The sequence below is a fragment of the Anabrus simplex genome, chromosome 3 (assembly GCF_040414725.1).
Source record: "Anabrus simplex isolate iqAnaSimp1 chromosome 3, ASM4041472v1, whole genome shotgun sequence".
Taxonomy (NCBI): domain Eukaryota; kingdom Metazoa; phylum Arthropoda; class Insecta; order Orthoptera; family Tettigoniidae; genus Anabrus; species Anabrus simplex.
In genome coordinates, this window is record NC_090267.1 from 504,273,360 (window position 1) to 504,285,376 (window position 12,017).

Genomic DNA, 12,017 nt, shown 5'->3' on the forward strand with positions numbered 1-12,017 from the left:
AAAACAATAATCACCACCGTAACATCCTATAACTTCTGGATACCGAGTGTACCTTATTTCCTTTCGACAAATTCCAAACAAAGAACATCTGCATATTCTACCTAGTGTTAAGACCGAATAACATTCTGAAGAAAGGAAAATATGTGTTCCGAATTTAGCTGTATGCCATCCCATTTGAGAGAAACGCCGACGTTTATGACCGTCATAAAGGATTCATCAAAAAGACCATAACACTGCTAGCAATACCGGTACCTAATCAGTACAGCATGAAGCCGGGAACAATGCACGCTATATACAGGAGAAACACCATAGGAATGATATTTTGGCCGCGATACTCCGTACAAAATAAGTCGTCTGTTTTGTTGGCGATTTTACGTCAGCCTAACTCAGGTTTTCGGCGACTAGGCCCGGTTTCATCAACGTGGGTTAAATAACCTCTAACCCTGGGTTTGTTAACTTAGGGTTAATATGTTAACTCATTCTTACGAGTCACGCGTTTCGGCAGAGAGTAAACTAACACCGTATTAACCCTCGCCGGAAACAGCTGCCGTACCGATCAAGGAGGAAGTGACTAAAAATCAGAGATTATGAACACACTTCTTGCGTGGTTCTTTTGTTCATTTCTTGCGCAGTATTTCGTTTTCTTTCTCAGTTTCGTGGTAGATATTATTATTTCGTAATCGTGATAGAACTGACTGCAGTGATCGAAATATGGAAGATGTTCAGAAGAGAAATAGGAGCACGAATTTTTCTCCTTTAGAAAAAAAACATTAATTACGGAATTAACCACCTAGTACCAAGGCATTATAGATTGCAAGAAGAATGACGTGTACAATTAAAAGAAAAGGAGGATACATGGGAAAAAATACCCGGGGAATTTAATAACGTTGCCCACGTTGTTGAGGCTAGAGTCACTCATTGTTTGACAATTGACAGAAAAATAACCCTTGCCGTCTCCGAGCATTAAATGAAACGACCTTGTGGTATACAACTTTAATGCAATCAATACATTTAGTATAGGAGGGACCTGTTTCAGTCAGTTGTGTATAACCTCTCGCAAATTTCATCAACGACTTCAGTGACGGTTTTCGACAGTCTATACCTCTGCAGAAATTGTTCCTCAGATTTTGAAAGTCGTTTCTCTTGATTATAGGTCTATTTTTGTTAGCAACACATTTAACAAATCTAAATAAAGCAACTCTGAATCAAACGCATGATTTGTTGCGGCCATTTTGCTTTTAACTTCGAGTTAACAGTTAAACTCCGGTGAAAGGAGGGGTTAACTTAATTCCGGCCTTAACCAAGAGTTAAAATTAAACCTCCTTGATGAAACAGAATGAATAGTCTAATTCAGAGTTAAAAATGTATAACTCTGGGTTAAGGTTTGATGATGATGATGATGATGATGCTTGTTGTTTTAAGGAGCCTAACATCGAAGGTCATCGGCCCCTAATGGAACGAGATGGATGACATGATGTATGATAGTTAAAATATTAAAATGTATCCACCGACTAGAGTTAAAAATGGTGATGGAAAAAAATGAGTAAGTGATTAAAACAATCCGTGGATCTAATTCGCAATGCCTTATATCCTAATAAAATAAAATACAGGCAAAAAAGGGAATAAGGCATTGCCTGGTAGTACAGATATATATATACGTTAGACGTTAAAATAACACATTAAAAAACGCAACACAAACTAAAATGAAGTCAATGGGATAAAGCGCAATTGACACAAACACACTAGGACAACATTACACACGATAAAAGACCACTATCCCTCATAAAGCGGATGACGAGGTCTGATGACTGCTCGTCATCTCGGAAGATAAGGGAGATTGTACTCGGGAGGTTTGTGTACCACGGTACGATGATCACCGCAAATACACACCGGAGGGGGTTCTCCTTTCAAGTAAATAGGAGTGCGTTAGCATACCGTGGCCGATCCGACATAATACCACAGCTTCCCTCCGCGAAGCCCGAAGGGAAGTCCTTCATACCCTCGTTGTTGCTTTTATCGCTCTCCGCTTATTTGGAAGTGGAATGGCCTGCCACTCCATCTTCCAATGGGACATAACCAGATGTCTCAGCTGAGTGTGAATATCACTTGCTGGAACCTTGAAAGGCAACGGGGGCAGTGCAACTGCCTCCATGGCAGCCTGATCTGCTAATTCATTTTCATCTACACCCATGTGGCTTGGGAGCCACATAAACGTGATTCTGGTGACAGCATCCGAACACACGGCCAGCAGGTCCTGGAGCCGCTGCACCAGAGGGTGACGAGGAAAAAAAGTATCAATAGACTGTAGCGTGCTCAAGGAGTCAGTACACAGAAGAAAGTGTCGGCACTCATAAGACAATGCGTACCGCAAAGCTTCACAGATAGCATAGAGCTCTGCTGTGTACACACTACAGGTTTCCGGGAGACCAAAAAAGAAACCCATCAATGTCGACAACGAGCGCACAGCCCACCTTCGTTTCTGTCCTTGAACCATCCGTGAAAACAACGACTGAACCTGGATATCGGCCAACAACGGACAGAAAGAGCCTCCGATAAATCGAAGGGTCCGTGTTTTCCTTCGGGCCAGTGTGCAGATCCAGGATTATTTCAGGTCGCCGTACTACCCACGGGGGTACCCCACTTGGTTGTCTGACAAGGCAAAGAATCGAAGGTTCCTGAAACAATCTGCAATTGCTATCCAAGCGTTTTCCAACCGGCCGCGTCGATCGAGGACAAGCAGCGTACAGCAAACGGTTGCCATTGTTAAACACGCAAGGATAGCTTGGATGAAGTGGCATCTCTCGCAAATTTGCAGCATACAAAAGTAGGAGTTGCTGACGCCTCAGGTGTAAAGGCGGCATAACAGACTCAGCGAGCAGGCTGGCAATCGAGCTTGTACGAAGAGCTCCCGTCGCCACCTAACCCCGCTCTGGTGGATGCTGTTCAGCTTCGCAAGAACGCTTGGTCTTGCTAAGCCATATGCTGCACTGCCGTAGTCTAGCCGAGATAAAATATGTGCCCTATAGAATCGTAGGAACACCGTACGGTCAGAACACCAATTAGTGTTGCTAAGATACTTCATGATATTCAGCTTCTTAGTGCATTGCACTTTCAACTGCCGCACGTGTGGCTCTCACGATATTTTGCTATCGAAAAGGAGCCCAATAAATTGGTGTCAACAACTGGAAGAGCGACATTTCCTAAATAAAGCTCAGGGTGTGGATGAAGAGCAAGGAACCGACAAAAGTGGACAACAGAGGACTTCGCGGTGGAAAACCGAAAGCCATGTTCCAAGGCCCACTGTTCCACTCTCCTAATAGCTTGCTGTAATTGTCGCTCTGCAATTACGCGAGATATAGTGCAGAGCAAAATCGTCCACATATAGCGACAGTATTGCTGCTGAACCAGCATCAGCGACAATACCGTTTATATCAATCGCGAACAGAGCGACACTAAGAACCGATCCCTGTGGGACTCCCATATTCTTGAACGTGGTATTGCGAATATGTCCTCCCTTCTCGGACACGGAACAGACGGAGGGACAAAAAATTCGCAATAAATACCGGCAAGTTACCTCGAAATCTCCATTGATCCAGGACTGAAAGGATACCATATCGCCAGGTAGTGTCGTATGCCTTCTCCAAGTCAAAGAAAACGGGTACCAAATGCTGTTTGCGGAGAGACGCATCCTGGATAGAGCTCTCCAGGCTCTCAGTGGTCGCTCGAGCGGCTCGAAAACCACACTGGTACTCGGACAAGAGTCCTTGTTTCTCCAGATACCACACAAGTCGGCGAGCTTACACAAGCAGTTTGTGAGACAAATCGGTCTGTAACTTCCTGCATACCTAGGATCTTTGTCAGGCTTGAGGACAGGAATAACTATGCCCTCTCGCCACTGAGACGGAAAATCACCCTCTATCCAGATTCTGTTGAACACACGAAGGAGATACAGAAGACTGTCATCACTTAGGTGTTTCAACATCTGGTTATGGATGCTGTCCAGTCCAGGAGAAGTGTCCTTGCAAAGCGCTAAGGCGCTGCGGAGTTCCCACTCCGTAAAAGGGCACGTTATAGTCCTCTGAAGCTTGAGTGGCAAAACTGGGGTGATAACGTTCCGCCTCCAGCTTCAGAGCGAGGAAATCACGATGGTAATTCCCGGAGCCAGACACATCCGCGAAATGGCTAGCTAGATGGTTACCAATCGAGAGTAGTTCAGTGACGATATTGCCTGCAATGGAAATTCCCAGTACAGTAGATGATGCTTGGATACCCGAAATACGTCGAAGTTTAGTCCACACTTAAGATGATGGAGTTTGTGACCTCATAGACGACACATATCTCTCCCACGAAGCTTTCTTACTTTGGGGAATAAAAACTCGCGCCTTAGCGCGGAGTTGTTTAAATGTTACCAAGTTGGCCACAGTAGGCTGCCTATGGTAACGTTTATGAGCTCGTCGGCGTTCTTTAATAGCCGCTGCTATTTCTTCGTTCCACCAAGGAAGAAGGGAATGGACTCCTCAGCGGCAGCAAGGATAACTTGTGTTATGTAAGTTATTTCGCCGTCTACGGTCCGCCTGGTCTCGTCGTTAAAGACGGCTAGGGATATGTACTTTGGCCAATCAGCATGCTTAAGAATCCATCCAGGGGGAGCCTCAACGGATTCTTGTTTCAACAAAGTAAGGAAGGGAATTGCACAGGGTAGTATAATCGGTCCGTTACTTTTCTTAATATACGTAAATGGTTTAGGGAACCATACAACATCAAAAATCAGATTGTATGCAGATGACATAATTGTTTATAGGGAAATAAATAACAGTGAGGATTATTCAGAATTACAAAGGGGCCTTGAGAGTATCCAGCAATGGGTTGAAGAGAATAATATAAAGGTTAATGGAGGCAAATCAACTGTTTTACAAACGGGAGTTTTAAAACTGAATTTGAATATACTTTGGATGAGGTAGTTATCCCAAAGATGGGAAGTGCAAATACTTAGGTGTGAGATTTGAAAGTAATTTGCACTGGAAGGGTCATGTGGATTACATTGTTGGGAAAGCATACAGATCGTTACATCCATAATGAGGCTACTTAAAGGATGCAACAAAGAATTAAAAGAGAAAAGTTACTTAAGTATGGTTCGTCCATTATTGGAATATGCAAACAGTGTTTCAAGAATACCTAATAAAAGAAATAGATAGTGTGCAGAGGAAAGCAGCAAGATTTGTAACAGGGGATTCAGGAGAAAGAGTAGTGTATCAGAAATGTTAAAGGAACTTGGGTGGGAAACTTTAAGAGAAGGGAGAAAACTAGACTCATAGGATTATATAGAGCCTATACAGGAGAAGAAGCATGGGGAGATATCCGTGAGAGGCTTCAGTTGGAAAATAATTATATCGGCAGGACTGACCACAAATATAAAATTAGAAGGAACTTTAGCAGAAGCCATTGGGGTAAATTTTCATTCATTGGGAAGGGTGTGAAGGAGTGGAACAGTTTACCAGGGGTAGCGTTTGATCCTTTTCCAAAATCTGTACAGATATTCAAGAAGAGAATAAACAGCAGCAGAGAAAATAAATGAAATGTTAGAGGGCATTCGACCAGTGCAGGTTAATGTAAATAAAAAATGTGTGTGAATAAATTCATTCCATCCCCCGGTCTAAGGAGTTTGGACAGCCAGGGGTGAAGTACAGTGGGGACTTCGAGGACCCTGGGACCGCTACGGTAGCTGTGAAGGCCCTTTAGGAACTCTGAAAAGTGGTGCCAAAAGGGGATCTGGTTACGACGCAGCAGGTCGTTATGCTACTTAGGTTCCAGAATGGGTAAAAAAATTATATGTAAATAAATGCAATGTAAATTTTAATCTTATACCAGTTGTATAGAATCATTTGAAGTAATTCCATATACTGTATATCAGTTGACTATATTTGTAAGTAGTACAGGAGATATTATAAGTAGAATTTTGTAAACAATATAAATTTATGAAGGATGAGCTGTGTGTTTGATTGAAAAATTGTTAGCGTAAATTGTATAATATTGTATTTTAGGAAAATTTTCTCCTCTTGTTAATTTAATATTTAGTGCTTGACAATACTGTATTTTAGTGTACCATTTGCCACCTCATTTGCAAATAAAGAGATTTTGATCTGATTTTTGAAAATGGTCACTGTCACAGAGATCATCGTGTGTATTCCACCGAAACAGCGGAACCAACATTCGGCTACATAGTGAACCATTCCGTTCATGGCCGAAGAATATTGATTTTAGCATAAATTACAGAAATTGCATGAGACCACCCTGAAAGCGCTTTGTATAGCATTTTATTGTGTAAGAGTATCTGAGAGAGCGCGCGTTTCTCGTGGGAACGTGGCATCAGAAGCGAGATGAAGCTTCTAGAGACTCAAAAAATGTATTACCCAAGCGAAGCCTCTTCACCGGTAGCGTTGGACGCACACCGCTCTATGGAATCTCGCGGGAATTTTACCTTGGAGGGAAGAGGAAGTTATTTAATATTTTCCGCCTCGAGAGAAATACTGAGGATTGGACACAAGAACTGCAATCAGAGTATTTTTCTAAAAATTTTGATATAGTTGTGATCATAAAGGACAGTAATGGTACTTGACATGCATATCGCGGGAAGAAATTCCATACGCGGGCGCGCGATGAAGAGCCCACCCACGCAGAGCTTGGTAGCGGGGACGCGAGCCTGATTATACAGGGTGTTAGGTGTATACGTGCAGATATTAAGCTAGTCGGCAAAGAAAAAGACATCTCACAATATAGGCTATGTACTTTTTACCTTGTCCTATTAGTTTGCCCATAACTGAACCAAATATTTCAGGACCCAATGTGTTTTGAACGGCCGTAGCTGGATTCGCCGGTGATGTCATTCTGTCCACGCGTAGTCCAAGTACAGTAGCAGAGTATAGAGTTTGTTGAACCTGTTTCTTATCGCAGGCCAACACATGTTGTGCACTTCCCCTAAAGGCTTGGCAAGTAGGAGAGGTTGACTCACCTGCCAGGCCACTTGCTGTACTCGAAAACCGGTCTAGGGTAGCCTGTGTGAAAAGTACACAGAATCCTTACGTTGACGTCGAAGATCCGTACCAGCACATGCATGCAAATCAAGTGTTGTGTAGTTGTGTGTGATTTATAAGACGTCAGTGGCATTAATCAGTGACCCAAGCTGACAAAATGAAAGGAAATAGTTAATAAGTAAATGAAAAATGGGCGCAACATTTCTGTGCTGTTATTGCGACAGTCTGCGATGAATTTCTGACGATAGACCATGCGGGTTGTCTATGCTTATTCATAAATATTTTATGCCAATGAAAGGACGATGGACACTGAAAGAAAAGGCTATACATATTCAGTGAAATTATTATTAAAGAGACACATTTCAAAAACCGTAGTTTCATCCATCGTAAACATTGCTCGAAGGAAAAAGAGCTACCGGTACTGTGGAATTGCCGCCGGGCATTTGTAATATAAGGCTTATTCCTTTTCCTAATATTTTTACCCTCCAGGGTTGGTTTTCGCTGGGACTCAGCAAGGGATCCCACCTCTACCGCCTCAAGAGCAGTGTCCTCGAGCGTGAGACATTGGGTCGGGGATACAACTGGGGAGAATGACCAGTACCTCGCCCAAGCGGCCCCACCTGCTAGGATGAACAGGGGCCTTGCGGGGGGATGGGAAGGGATAGAAAAGGAAGAGGGAAGGAAGCGGCCGTGGCCTTAAGCTAGGTACCATCGCAGCATTTGCCTGGAGAAGTGGAAAACTACGGGAAACCACTTTCAGGATGGCTGAGGTGCGAATCGAACCACCTCTACTCATTTGACCTCCCGAGGCATAATGGGCCCCGTTCCAACTTTCGTACCCCTTTTCAAATTTCGTGTCAGAGCTCGAAATCGAATCCGGGCCTTCGGGGGGTGGCAGCTAATCACACTAACCACTATACCACAGAGGCGGACAGAAGGCTTATTACTGGACAGTAAGTGCCGATAGGTAAAGTGATGACTGTAATGGACCCGCTTAATTAGAACTTCCGTAATCATAATAATATTACTACTACTACTAATAATAATAATAATAATGTCTTTACGTTCCACTAACTAATTTTCACGGTTTTCGGAGACGCTGAAATGCCAGAATTTTTTACCGCAGTGTTTTTTAATGCAAGTAAATCTACAGACACGAGACTGGCTTATTTGAGCACCTTCAAATACCACCGAACTGAGCCGCCATCGAACCTGCCAAGGTGGGATCAGAAGACCAGCGCTCTATCGTCCGAGCTACTCAGTCCGGCATTAGAGGTTGGAATAAGTTGGTCGTGTGGTTAGGGGCGCGCAGCTGTGAGCTTGCATTTTGGTGATAGTGGATTCGAACTCCGCTGTCGGCAGCCGGGAAGATGGTTTTCCGTAATTTCCCATCAGGGAAATACTGGGACTGTACCTTTATTAAGGCCTCGAACGCTTCCTTCCCACTTGTATCCCTTTTCTCTCCTATCGTCGACCTACTTGTGTCGGTGCGACGTAAAACAATTTGTAAAAACATGTTTCGGTAATTCCGGAGACATGTCCGCAATTATAAGATTAATAATAATTCGGACTTGTTAAAAGTTCACTATTTTCTTTAGTGTTTTCTGACAGATTACCAGCTACGAAGTTTGAGTGGGGCGTTTAACTCTTATTTTCGTAATAGTTAGTAATAATGGACTAACACAGTTTTTATTATCATATTGGTAGGTGGCTTTACGACGAATGCAAGCTGACAGCCGCGCGCTCCTAATCACACGGCCAACTCGCTCAGTAATAATAATAATAATAATAATAATAATAATAATAATAATAATAATAATAATAATAATAATAATAATAATAATAATGTTTACGTGCCAATGGAGACGCGCGGTTTCGGAATTTTGCCCACGGGTATTCTTTAACGTGCCTGTAATTCTACCGATCAGAAGCGGACGTATTTGAGCACCTTCAAATACCAGCGGACTGAGCCAGGATCGAGCCTGCTAAGTTCATGAAACCAGAGCTTGAACCGTCTGAGCTGCTCAACCTGGCAACGTTTATTTTGATACGTTTAATAGGCACTGCAAAAGCAGAATGCTTTAATTTACCATTAAACAAGTTCTTTTCGTTTGGAAGCACGAAAAGGAAGTACGTTTAATTTATTTATTTTTAAAACATGTCCCTTATTGATATGAAGCAAAACGTTCGATGTGCTTTGACAATTCAGTTCTGATACTACTCACTTGGAAATCCTATCCCACGCATTCTTTCGTTGACGTAAGAAACTTTATTTACGTACACGTCAACACGGGGTGTTTCTGCATACGGCGAGTTGGTCTCCCAAGAATCCATGGTATTGAAATCACACTGTGGGAGAATATTTCACGTAAGTAGTTTGACAAATTCACTAGACCTGTCACGGGCCGGTCGGTCGTCTGCTGTTTCTAGCGACGGGGGTGTGGTGGGACGGGTTCCCGCCCCTACATGAAACCACCGGACTAGAGGTATGAGCTGTCTGTCTGACCTTGACCTGAATAACAGCTGTCAGAGAGGCGAATTATCGTCCGTACTAGTACGCGAGTTACTTCGTAGTAGTAGTAGTAGTAGTAGTATTTGAATAATGCCAGTGTATGAATACCACGAATACCATGATATGCTGCTAGTGTATCGTGTGGCAGAACAGAACACGGGTCGCCCTCAATGAATCTATCGGAAAATCGGAAAAGGCTTTCCAACAGACGGGTGCCGAATCCAGCAACGATACTTGCTGTACTGCAGCGTATTCGCGATGCAGGTTGTGTTACATCACGCTTTCAGAAGCGATGGCCGAAACGGCCACGTGTAATTCTAGACGCGGAAGAAGACATCCTGACAATGGAAATGAAATGGCGTATGGATATTAGTGCCGGGAGATCCCAGGACGGGTTCGGCTCGCTAGGTGCATGTCTTTTGGTTTGACTCCCGTAGGTGACCTGCGCACCTTGATGATAATCAAATGAGGATGAAGACAACACATACACCCAGCCCCATGCCAGGGAAAATAACCATGATGGTTCAAATACCGACGCTGCCGGTAATCGAACCCGGGACCCCTGTAACCAAAGGCCAGCACGCTAACCGTTTTGCCATGGAGCCGGGCATCCTAACAATAGTAAACGATGATCCCGGGCGCCGTACGCGTAGTATAACACGTGCCGTTGGTGTACCAACTTGGACCATACGTAGGGCACTGCATGAAGAACGAGTGCATCCTGACCATGTTCAACGGGTGCAGTGTCTTTGACAGCTGATTACCATTTTCTTACGAGTTGATGTACGTCGCCACGACACAGATAGATATTACTGCGACGACGGGACAGGAAAGGGCTAGGATCGTGAAGAAGCAACCGTGGCCTTAATTAAGGAACACCACCAGCATTTGCCTGGTGTGAACATGGCAAACCACGGAAAACCGTCTTTAGGGCTGCCGACAGAGGAGTTCGAACCCACTATATCCCACTCATGGGCTGTGGAACGTCCCCATTCAGTAGGAGAAGGCAATTTCCAGCACCGGTTATGAATTAATACCTGGATGGGTGTAGTAGGAAGTCGGTTACGTGGACTAATCATCTTTTTATTAATGTTACCTTGCTCCTGTAGATACAGTACGTTACTTGAGCTTTCAGAGGACGTGTCGCTTCCACTACGCAGAACCACGTGGATTTTTCACGATGGTGCAGACATTTCCTCAACGGTGGACAGGACGATGTGGAACTATCAATTGGCCAGCCAGATCTCTAGACGTTATTCCAATGGACTTTAATGTCTGGGGGAACATGAAACACAAAGTATATCGAACTGAAGTAACCACTTCGGACGACTTCCGTGAACGTATTGTTTAAGCAGCAGAGGATATTCTGAACAACCCTGGTGAAATGAAATGAAATGAAATGTCGTATGGCTTTTAGTGCCGGGATATTCCAGGACGAGTTCGGCTCGCCAGGTGCAGGTCTTTCCATTTGACTCTCGTAGGCGACCTGCGCGTCGTGATGAGGATGAAATGATGATGAAGACAACACATACACTCAGCCCCCGTGCCGTTGGAATTAACCAGTTAAGGTTAAAATCCCCGACCCGGCCGGGAATCGAACCCGGGACCCTCTGAACGGAAGGCCAGTACGCTGACCGTTCAGCCAACGAGTCGGACACAACCCTGGTGTCTTGGCTCGAATGCGTCGCAACTGGATTCGGAGAAGTGAAGTCTGCAGGGAAGCCCAGGGTGATCACTTTGAACAATTGCTACGAGTTTTACTTTGGTATGTCAGATGTTACGCCATTTCTGCAACGTAATGGCTTGGGAGTACAGTACAGTATCGCCTTAGTATTTTGAGTCTCGATAGGTCGATATTCTCATAAATCCGAGCAGGGAAATTGATGTACCGGTAACAAAAATTATAAATCGAGAGTTTCAGTGCGCGAGTGCGGAAGACGTGCTTGTTAAAACGCTAGACATTGACCTTGAACGCATTTCGGCAGTTGCTCAATCCTACACTGCATGTGTTGTTTTTTTTTTGCTACTTGCTTTACGTCGCACCGACACAGATACGTCTTATGGCGACGATGGGACAGGAAAGGGCTAGGTGTGGGAAGGAAGCGGCCATGCCTTAATTAAGGTACAGCCCCACCATTTGCCTGGTGTGAAAATGGGAATCCACGGAAAACCATATTCAGGGCTGCCGACAGTGGGGTTCGAACCTACTATCTCCCGAATACTGGATACTGGCCGCACTTAAGTGACTGCAGCTATCGAGCTCGGTTTTTTGATTCTTTACGTGTGTTCGAGAAATTTATATTTTGTTTCTTATTCACTACGAGTTAAAACAGAAGACACTTTGCGTTTTTAAGGGCCGATGACCTTAAAACAGCAATCATCATCATTAACACGTATAAAAATTCAAAAAATGCTTGTTTTATATTCATCACTACTGAAATATGAAAACAATTCAATCAAATTAGTTATTTCAT

At 43.9% G+C, this 12,017-nt stretch overlaps 1 protein-coding gene across 2 annotated transcripts in view; it reads right to left on the reverse strand.

The window, feature by feature from the left end:
- Nucleotides 1-12,017, reverse strand: part of LOC136866575 (N-acetylgalactosaminyltransferase 6) — a 377,415-nt gene that overhangs the window by 307,027 nt on the left and 58,371 nt on the right. The window lies entirely within an intron of this gene.